Source organism: Carcharodon carcharias, chromosome 4 (assembly GCF_017639515.1).
Source record: "Carcharodon carcharias isolate sCarCar2 chromosome 4, sCarCar2.pri, whole genome shotgun sequence".
Classification (NCBI taxonomy): domain Eukaryota; kingdom Metazoa; phylum Chordata; class Chondrichthyes; order Lamniformes; family Lamnidae; genus Carcharodon; species Carcharodon carcharias.
The window spans coordinates 87,897,172-87,908,772 of record NC_054470.1 but is presented as its reverse complement, the minus strand read 5'-3'; positions in this window follow the sequence as shown (position 1 = coordinate 87,908,772).

The following is an 11,601-nucleotide window of genomic DNA, read 5'->3' as shown; positions in this document are numbered from 1 at the left end:
GGGGGAAGGCCGAAAATAAACGGAATTACAATATAGGCAGGAAGGCGGTGGGGCAACTCCATCAGAAGTCTTCTGAAGTCCTGCACTACCTCACTTTAAGGTCTGGTGGCCTCTAGACCTCCCTCCTCTCCACAACCCCACACCCCCACCTCCCGGCCTATGCCCTAAGGCCCTGATTACCCCCTCTGCCCTCCCCTCAGGCCTTCCCTACCCTCCCTGTCTTGGGACCCCTTGAACTTTCCTGGGGATCTCCAGTGCTCGGACTTAGTATCAGGCGTCTTCCTGCATTTTTTCTTCTGTCCACTGCAGCACTGTCACTGCAGGGACTGGATAGCTGCCAGCCAATCAGCTGCCAGCTATTAAGTGAGGGGTGGAAGTCCCGTCTGCAGCCGCTTAACACTTATTTGAGCGTGAAATGACTGCGGGGCACATGGAGTCGGTGGGGATATGTTTCCCGCTAACTCTTCAGATGGCAGGGAGCGAGACCCTGCCATCCAAAAAATTCAGGCCATGGAATCAAAAACAATGAAACTCAATTCCGTAGCACCCGGCTTTTTGGTGTTTGTAGCAACTGAAGGAATAGCCTCTCCTACTGTCTATCAGAGGACACGTGATTGGTCTTGGAGGCTCTAACCTATGAGCCCTAAGCGTGGGTAATCCAGTCGCTTGGGGGTGGCGGAGGGGGTGGGGGGGACGGTGGGGGGGGGGCAGGGCTCCCTGTCGATGACCTGGTTCAAGCATGTCGCATCTGAAAAGCTCTCTGTAATAAAGTTTATCTGTTTCTCGTTGAAACCTGTCCAGCACATCAAGTCATTACATTTAAGCAATGGGGATAAACTTTACTCGCAGGAGTCGACATTGATTTGAAGCGTGCCCTGGAAATAGCACTAGCCATGGAAAGTGCTGCAAGAGACTCGCAGGCTTTACAATGCCTACAACATGGCACTGTTCTTCATGTGAGGTGGGAACCTACTGCCGGGCATGGCACAAAAACCAGAGACACAGCAGCAAAGGGAGAGGCAATGTCCGCTGTTAGAAATACGAAAAGGCCTAGTGCAAACCTCACCAGTGACTCCAAGGTCACTGTTACAGATGTGGGGGTGACCAAGCAATAGCCACCCGCAGATTCAAGGAGGCAAAATGCCATTACTGCCATAAGGAAGGTCATGTAGTAAAGCAACGCAGGGTGAAATCGAAACAGCTCATAAAGCAGCAAACCTACATGACTGAGTTGGATAATACAACAGAACCTGAACCTGTGATACTAACATCTATTCCCTGTACAACATCAAAGCTTTAAAAACCAAACCTATTACCGTCACAATCCAGGTTAGTGGGAAGCCACTAATAACGGAGGTAGATACAGCAGCCTCAACCATAGTGGTGGGAGAGCGCACATTTAAATATCTAAATGAAGGTGCCCAACCACTGAATCTGGAGCGGACAACTGCTCAACTGAAGACATGTACAGGAGAATCTATACAAGTAAAGGGAATCGCCACAATAGCTGTGTCGTATCGGCAAACAGCTCAGCTTCCAGTGATCATGGTGACAGGTGAAGGGCCTAGTCTACTGGCAGAGACTGGTTACAAAAATTCAAGCTTGACTGGTCTGAATTACTTCACTTGAGAACAGGAGGAGTTCCTGAACTGCTAAGCAAATACGACAGTGTATTTCATGACGAATTAGGGAAGTGAAAAGGCTTGCAAGCAAAAATCTATTTGGTTTCTCAGGCGACACGCCATTTCTTTAAGGCCAGACCTGTGCCTTATGCCTTAAAGGAGAAAGTGGATACAGAACTGTGCCGCTCAGAAAAGCTAGGCATCATCCAACCAGTCCAATTCTTGGAATGGGCTGCGCTAATAGTCCCAGTAGTGAACAAAAACAAAAATATGTGGAAAAACTCAGCAGGTCTGACAGCATCTGCGGAGAAGGGTACAGTTGACGTTTTGAGTACGTCATGAGCCTTCATCAGAACTAAGACATATAGAAATGAGATGAAATATAAGCTGGTAGAAGTGGGTGGGACAGGAGAGCTCGATAGGGGGCCAAGAAGAGACTGCCAAAGGTGTCATAGACAAAAGGACAAAGGTGTGTTGATGGTGGTGATACTATCTAAAGGATGTGCTAATGGGGACATTAAGGGAAGCAAGCTAGTGGCAGATGGCCCTAGTGTGGGTGGGGTGGGGGGGAAGAGATCAAAACGGGCTAAAAGGTGGAGATGAAACAATAGATCGAAATAAATTTAAAAATAGGCGGGAAAAGAAAAAATATAGTGTAAAAAAATTATAAATTATTGGAAAAAAGGGTTCAGAAAGGGGGTGGGGATGGAGGAGAGAGTTCATGATCTGAAATTGTTGAACTCAATATTTAAGTCCAGAAGGCTGCAAAGTGCCTAGTGGGAATGAGGTGCTGTTCCTATATGTCTTAGTTCTGATGAAGGGTCATACGGACTCGAAACGTCAACTGTATCCCTCTCCGCAGATACTGTCAGACCTGCTGAGTTTTTCCACGTATTTTTGTTTTTGTTCTAGATTTCCAGCATCCGCAGTATTTTACTTTTGTCCCAGGAGTGAAGCCTGGCCGAACTATAAGCATTTGTAAAGACTATAAACTGACCGTGAACATGGCATGAACTGGATAAATATCCTATCCCACGGATAGATGACTTATATGAAAAGCCAGCAGGAGGCAAATCCTTTACAAAACTAGACATGAGCCAAGCTTACCAACAATTAGGGCTGGATGGCACATCTAGAGGATACATAATCATCAACACACACAAGGGTCTGTATCAATATACTCGCCTCCCTTTGGAGTATCCTCTGCATGTGCAATCATCCAAAGGACAATGGAGAGTATTTAGCAAGGACTTCCTCGAGCGTACCTAGATGATGTTACAATGTTCTGATCACAGGGTTAACTGAGACCGAACACATGGCCAACCTGGAAGAGGTGTTAAGAAGATGCTTGGAAGCTGGCATACGGTTAAAGAAAGAGAAATGTAAATTCCAAGCACCAGACATTATTTACCTGGGTCACAGGTATGCTATGGGTTTATATCTGGTAGAAGAAAAGGTTAGGGCAATCAAAGATGTACCCCCTCCATCCAGTGTAACCAAACTCAAGTTTTTCCTGGGTATGATCAACTATTATAGCTGCTTCTTGCCAAACTTATCAACAGTGTTAGTAACATTATACTTGTTGTTAAAAAAGAATCATCATTGTTCGTGGAATTCACAAAAGGAATTTCACAGTCTTTGTGAAAGTTAAGAAACTATTACATTCAACCCATCGAAAGAATTGGTATTAATATATGGTGTCGGAGCTGTGTTATCTCATAGAATGGAAGATGGATTAGAAAGGCCAATTGGCTATGTCTTGAGAACCCTCTCCACAGTCAAGAAAGGTTATTTCCAGCTAGAAAAGGAAGGTTCAATGGTGGAATTCAAAGTGAAGAAATTCCACCAGTACCTGCATGGATGACATTTCACCATTGTGTTGGACCATAAACCATTAATGGGTTTATTTAGTAAGGATAAAGCTGTTCTGCCAATAGCATCAGCAAAGAATACAATGTTGGGCTTTGATATTATCTGCGTATGCGTATACTTTATGCATCGTCCTGGCATACTGACGCACTCAGTTATCTCCCATTATCAGGTAGCGTTGTACATGCTCTAGTGCCACAAGAATTTGTGCTTGTGCTGAATTTCTTGGATTCTTCGCCTGTGTGTGTGAAGCAAATTAGAAATTGGACAAACTGAGATTCAATTTTGTCAAAAGTGAGAGACCTTGTATTGCAAGAGTGGTCGAATTCACCACTGTCTGAAGAGATGAGACCATTTAATTTCCAAAAAACAGAGTTAAGTTGTCAGGATGGAATCTTATTGTGGAGATCAAGAATTGTCGTCCTTTCACAAGGAAGAGAACCACTCTTGACAGAGCTTCACAGTACGCATCTTGGCATATCAAAGATGAAAATGCTTGCGCAAAGCTACACCTGGTGGCCAAGAATTGACAGTGACATTGAAGGCATGCTGAAGCACTGTCTCCATTGTCAGCAATAACAGAAGTTGCCTGTTTCAGCTGCACTGTATCTGTGGGAGTGGCTCGGTTGACCCTGCGTTAGACTACATATTGATTATGTAGGATGCACATTCTAAATGGATGGATGTGCATGAAGTAAGATCACCAACATTGAGCACAACTATCAAAAAGCTGCATCATTGTTTTAGTATACATGGCCTTCCGAAGTCATTGTCTCTGATAATGGTCTTTACCAATGCAGTGTTTCTGAGGTTCATAAGTTTAAATGGAATCAGATGGATTAAAACAGCACCATACCATCCCTCATTGAATGGTTTAGCTGAGAGAGCTGGGCATTCAAATCTGGAATGAAGAGGTTATCACAAGGTACTCTAGAAACTCGACTTTCTTTCTTCTCAATTATCGTACAACGCCTCATGTGACTACGGGTTCAACACCATCTGAATTATTGATGAAACGCCACCTATGTACAAGGTGAAGTCTGGTGTTTCCAAACTTAGAGGGGAAGGAAAAGAAGAATCAGAGTAATTAAAAATTGAATCACGATATTCATAGCAAAGCTCGCAGATTCACTGTAGAAGACATAGTTCACCTGTGGAATTTTGGAAGCGGATTTTGTTGGGTTCCAGGAACTATTGTCTCATAAACAGGTCCCTTATCCTTCCAGGTGGAAGTGGAAGATCGAATTGTTCAAAAACATGTGGACCATCTTCGGGATACAGAGAAATCCCAACGACCAGCTATTCTGCCTGCGATTAACATCGAATCATTAACCCCTGAGGTGACAGGTCAACCTAAAATAGATGTGCCCAATGTCTCTGTAGAGTTGCCTAACCCTGAACTGCCACTTTCTAATGATATATCTGCTGCTGCAGTTCCTAATCATGTCGATCCTGTGAAAGAACCTCAAGTGGTAGAGCTACGCTGCTCTAACTGAACAAGGAAAGCACCTCAAAGACTTCATCTTTAATCACCTGAGTTATATATATACATATGTTGTTGGATATTCAAATGTACTCTGTAAATAGAAACCGTAAAAAAAAGCTAAAGGGGAAGGAACTGTAGTAGCTAAAGGTATAGCTCTCAGTACTAAAGCTTATCTGTTTCTTATTGAATCCTTTCTTGGACATCAAGCCATTACTGCGTTACTAGTCTCCAAAATGGCGTCTGTAGTGCATGCAAATACTTATTACGCTAGCTGATGTGAACACCATTTTTCTGAGACAGTAGCACACAGCAGAAATCGTCAGCCAGAGGTATACAGAGTAGAAAGATTGTGATCGTGTATCGCTGCTTCGATGCCAGTGGTGCCATGCTGGAGCTCAACAATCCATCTAATGCCCTCTCTTAACCTCACATAGCTGAACATTCATTCAGCAGTAGGAAGGACCCCTCTTACCCCGTTACTACCTCCACCATCAGTGCTGGCCGAGTGCAACGGTGGGAGGATAAATGCTGCAATCCCGAGAGAGGATTGCTAGGTCATGCTCCGTGGAATCACCATCACTCTCCCGAGGGGTGCCTCAGCAATCATAGTAATGTGTTGGAGGACAGATTGTTGAACTGCTGTGATAGCCAGATGCAAGCCACAGATAAGATGGCAGCAGTCTGAGCTTGTGTGGCAACAAGCTGACCTTGCATGACTTCAGTTTGAGCTTCCATTGCAGAAACCAGAAACTGGGTGGCTTCTGCTTGGATCTGAGTGAAAACTGAGACATCAGCCATCAGGCACTTCATGGTAGGGTTGCAAAATGTGCTAATGAAGTTGCGTACCACTTGCAGGCTAGAAATGATGAACTCCAGGCTCTGTATTAAGCTCTGTGCCAAGTTACAAAAAAGTAAGATCAGAAGAATAGGAGCAGGAATAGGCCATTTAGCCCCTCAAGCCAGTTCCACCATTCAATAAGATCATGGCTGATCTGACTGTGGCCTTAACTCCACTTTCCTGCTTGCCCTCTATAGCCCTTGACTCCTTTGTAGATGAAAAATCTGTCTATCTCCATCTGGGTATAGGCAATGACCCAGCCTCCACTGCAAGGAAGGTTATTGACCTGAAACTTTAACTCTGTTTCTCTCCACAGATGATGCCTAACCTGCTGATTATTTCCAGCATTTCTACTTTCATTTTATCCTCCATTGCTCTCTGTGGTAGAGAATTCCAAAGATTAACGAGAGAAGAAATTCCTCCTCATCTCCGTTTTAAATGGAAGACCACTTATTTTGAAACTGAGCATCCTAGCTCTTGATTATCATGCAAGGGGAAACGTTCTCTCAGCCGCTACCCTGTCAAGCTCTCTTAGAATCTTATGTTTCAATAAGATTACCTCTCATTCTTTGAAACTCCAATGAGTTCAACCTACTCAGCCTTTCCTCATAAGAAAACTCCTTCATCGCAGGAATCAACTTAGTGAACTTTCTCTGAACTGCTTCCAATGAAAGTATATCCCTCCTTAAAAAAGACCAAAACTGTACACCCCCGCACCACAGCATTCTCCGGTTCTCTCCATTAAAATTTAAGTTGGAACTCGACTCCTTCATGCTCCTTGACAGTGACAAGAGACTCTCTGGCAGGCCTACTAATTCATCAAGCATTTCATTATGCACACTTTCTCCCGTATTTATGTGGGTGTTTCTTCTGTAGTCCTGCTCATCAAAGTTTCATCTGAGTCCTTTGCAGCAGAACTCATGTGTGAACCTGCCCTCTGGTTAGCTGGTAACTGTGCTCATCTTGACTCCTGCCTTGCCCAAAGGTCACTAGTGCTTGATGTCATATTTGGCTCAGATCCTGCCTCGAAGCTATCCTCTAAACTATGTACAGTGCCATTATCTGAGCTGGTAGTTGGGAATCTGAGAGCAAGTGACTGTATTTCTGCTTCATCACTGTCTTCCTGCTCTTCTCATCTTTTGATCTTTCACTACTGCTTGGCCAGGTTACAGCTCTTGGGTATCTGAAAGGAGAAAGGCACAAGGATAGGGTTGTGGTGAGATGGGGGTTGGCAAACAAAAGGTGCATGCTAACACCATCAGCAGCATGAAAATCGTACGAGATTGCGGGATGAGGGGGAAGTACAATTTGAGAATGAGGATTAGGACTGAGGTTAGCATCATCTTCAATAAGTTCAGTCTCACGGCTAGCTATGGCCTTAGAAAAGGCTGCTCCAATGACCGCCGACTCCCCTATCAGGGTAAAGATGTGCAGCCATGCTGGTTAAATTTTGCTGCCTCTGGTCATGCGCCACCTTGTCCTGCTAAAGAGAAAGAAGTGTGTCAGTGAGCATGGTACAATGTATTTTGGTGATATGGCTGTCATGGTTAAATAGTTGACAATGTATGCAAACTGTTAGATGTGGGTGTGAGGCTTGCCACAATGCTGCTATGAAGGTTACACATGAGTTATGATTGATGGAGATTGTTGGTAGGCGATTGACAGGGGTATGGTGCATTGAGCAGAGTGTGAGGCTAATGGTGCAGTTGATGTGAGATGGCATTTGAAAATACTTAAAAATAACTTGTATGTTTCAATGACCTTGTCCAGTCCTGTGAGGTCATTGATCTTCTTGTGACAGTGAATCCAGTCCCAGGGCCTAGACCTCTGGCATTGACTGCAACAGCGATCTGGTCCATTGGTCCTCTGCAGGACCTCCTGGCTCCATGTGAATAGATGGCATCTCTCTTTCTCTCCACCTCGTCACCAAGGCCTTCTGTGCAGCATCAGAAAATCTAGGTACCCATTCTCTACCATATGTTTCTTTGGCCTTTCCCAGGTCAGAATCAGTTGCAGAATGACTTCTAGCATCCGTTCCAACCAGAGTGCACCTCCCCTTTAAGAAGCTGTCTTTAAGTAGTGCAGACTGGCTTCAACACATGCTAGTTTCTCATGATTTTGTATCCCCTACTAAGGCACGTAATCATTCAACAGGATACTGGCTGCACACTATAATCATTTAAATTGCTTGTATTGGAAGCACTGGGCATGGGGTAATCTCATATTGTGATCCTTGCACCCATAATTGGGTCCTGTCCAATTTTGTAGCCACAGAATCATATCTTTCTGCCAATGTGCCTGTGCCAGCTCTTTAGTGGGGCTATCCAATTATTCCCACTAACCTGCTCTATCTCCATAATCCTCTTTTTTTCCCCTATGTATTTTTGCAATTCTCTTTTGAAGAGGTGATGGGAGGGAAGTTCAAGAGTAACTGATGGAAGGGTTTAGGCAACATTGGTGGGAGGGGGGAGGAGGGAGGGCAGGGGCGGTCAATGGTGTTGAGGGTTAGGGGGTGGGTAAAAATAGTTGGACACAGTCTGGAAGGTGATGCACACTCACCTGAGGCACAGGCAGATCAGGATGTTGACACCCTCAATACCTAACAGAAAAATTTCTAGGTGGGAGAAGGGTCATCAGGTGGGTGCAGCTGAAGGTCAGCCCAACTGGACAACTGATGGAGAACCCTGATAATCTGTCCTGAAAAGGCAAAGGTCTTTCTGTGTGGTCTAGAGGGCAGTGGTGAAAAGGGGAATGGTGTGAGTGGGAGGCTTCTCGCACATGGCTTCTATGAGCTTTGGCAAAGGTCGATGTCTTCATGTGCAGTCAGAATTCAGGGGGGCATAGACCCAGCCTAGGAATGGCAGACTGCGCACAGCCAATAATACAAGCAGCAGCAAGAAAATCCCAGGAGACCTCCATGAAGTGAAATGATTCATATATTAACAAAGGTGCCAAAACTACATACAATGATTGTACACCCGTGCCACCAGTGTTAAATTAATACTACTTAATTTTTCTTATTCTACCATTAGGTGCTTCCCTGATGTTCACAGCAGAGGTGGAGGCAGCCTACTGACCACTGTGCCCTCTTGTCAGTGATGTCTTTGGAGGGTGTCCTCTAGAAGGCCGAGGCTTGGAGGGTGCCAGCCTTCTTTGGGTCTCCTGCTACGGGGCAGGTGCAACCTCAGTGGTCTCAGAGGCTGGAGATGATGGGGTCACAGCTGGGGAGGGGACTCAGAACGCATGGATGCCCTTGGAGTGTCCAGGGGTGTTCATCTGACGCTCCTCCTCCTTTAGATGCCCGAGAACCCCTCTCTAACTCCTTCAGGAAAAGAGGCACCTCGAGGGAAGTTAAGGTGCCTCATCTTCCTTTCGTCTAACCACTGCACAAGCTTACCCTTGGCTAGAGTGATGGAGTGCAGGTCAGATCACTATCTGGCAGAAACTCCATGTTCGCCTCATGGAGGTCTCCGTGCGCTCACATGCTGCAACCAAAACATCAGAGAACACGTGGATGCTGTCCTCAGTATCACATGCCACACTGCTGAGGGCCTCTGACAACTCTACCTGATGTTCCCCTGTGTCTCTTTGATACTGCAGCATCTTTTCCATGACCACTTCCAGAGGCTCATCATGAGTTCAACTTAGCATGGCCCTCTTCTCTAGCAATCCTCCAAGTGCCACAGACCTCGGTCGGGATTTTCCATGGTCACTGGTGTGAGCATATAATATGTCGAGAAGGCCAAAATTCAGGTTTACGACGTCGTGAAACCAGTTTGGCATTGTCCGATCCACCCGCTAATAGCAGGTTGCGTTCCCTGCCATCAGCCATCAGGAACCTCATTGTGATGCATTGGCATTGGCATAAGACCAACCCACCAGACTCATTCTCCGCCCCAACACTGGATCGTACACCCATAACAGTGGGAAAATACACGGATGTGTTTCACAACAGCATATATAAGGCGTGTACTTGGCGGGCTGCACTTAGCTCGGGACTTCAAGGTTTGTTTGCCCACCTTGCTTCAGTCAGCATTCGCAGTCATCAGCGTCAGGCTTCACAGGCAGCACCACATTACTTTTAGGGGGCTCACAGGTCGGTCTCTACCCACCAGATCAGCCTTATGTAGGTGGCTTTTCAATGGCTGCAGAGCAAGGTCTTGCTTAGGGATGGCCAACCTCTTCTGTGCAACATTGGCACTGATCACCACTGCCATCACCTATCAAGCCAGCATGGTAATGTTACTGCCCCTTCCGGGGCCAGAATGCAGTAGATGACATCACAGCAGGCCTTCCCAGCGTCCAAAAGGTGCTCAATGGCTGCAGTCTTCTTGCCTTTCGGGGCCATGTCTTCTTTGTTGCAGGCCTGGGCTGGAAGCACTGAGCACAGCTATACTTTAAATGTGGTGCCTGGCGTGATGAAGTGGTGAGGTGATGGCGTGGCAGGCAAATTGGAGCCCACCTGCTATCAGAATGGCGTGTATCCCGGGAATGCGTAATTAATGCGGTGGGTTTGGGACGATACAGTGTGAAAAGCCACCAATGCAGCTGGCGGGTAAAATGATGGCTCTCACTGCCTCTGCCTGCTCTGGACATATGTCTGTGAGGTGACTGGCCACCAGGGTGTGAGCTCTAGCACAACTTAGATATATCACCCACAGAGGTGTGTGTCTCTGGGCCGGTGGAGGGTGCAGATGAAAGCTATGACAACCCTACAAATGCGAAGAAGTGCTCATCATCATCAGCGCTGTCTGGTCGGCTGGGGCTTACTTCTGGAGTGGGGGCTGGGCTTCCCCTTTTCCTAGTGACACCTGGGTGGTTAGAATGGAGAATAAGTGACAGCCTAGGCTGGCTCCTACATTGGTACAAAGCATCATTCTCTCAGGTTTCAATTTTCAGAGATTAAGCATGCTTCCTCACTAGATGGGGGAGGCTGACCTCATCCTTGGCACATGCATGGTCATGATCCACCCGTGCCAGCTCAGCAGCTTGCTGTTCAAATTGTGTGATGGGCCAGATCTCGGGCATACTCCTTCCTGTCTTCTCCCTCTCATGCCTGTTGTGCGTTTCTGCTGCATAAAGTCTTCTCCGGCATAAAGATAAATAGATGGATTGTGAGCACTTCTGATGCAGAAGCAGGTCACATGCTGCTAACTCTGTGGTTAATACGTGATCCACTGGAAGCCCAAAGCCTGCCCACCTTGCACAAGGCACAAGTGAGGAGTTTGAGGGAATACTGTCCACTTGCCTGGATAAGTGTAGCACCAACAGCACTCAGGAAGCTGGACACCATCCAGGACGAAGCAGGACACTTAACTGGCACCCCATCCAGCACCCTCAACATTTACCCCCTCCACCACCAACCCATAGTGGCAGCTGTGTGTGCTATATAAAAGTTGCACTGCTGCTAGTGCCCAAAGCTACTTCGGCAGCCCACAAGCTCTAGTAACTAGAAAGACAAGGGCAGCAGAGGCATGGGATCAGCAGCATCTGCAAGCTGCCCTCTACTCCTACACCCCCTTCAAACATTGCCTCCACCCCCCACCCCAACCCCCCACAATGGCTGTGGCTTTAGTGTGGCTGGGTCAGCAACCTGCAGTTGCCTCCCCACCAGCAGACCATATGGACTACAGTGGGGCACTGAGGCAGCACCCCAGCACTTTCTCAATGGCTTTTAGGAGTGGGCAACACAAATCCTGGCCTTGCCATCGATGCCCACATCCCATGACAGATTTAGGAAAATGGGGTGCTTAGAGATTGGAAGGTTCACTATCCTGGCGGCATTT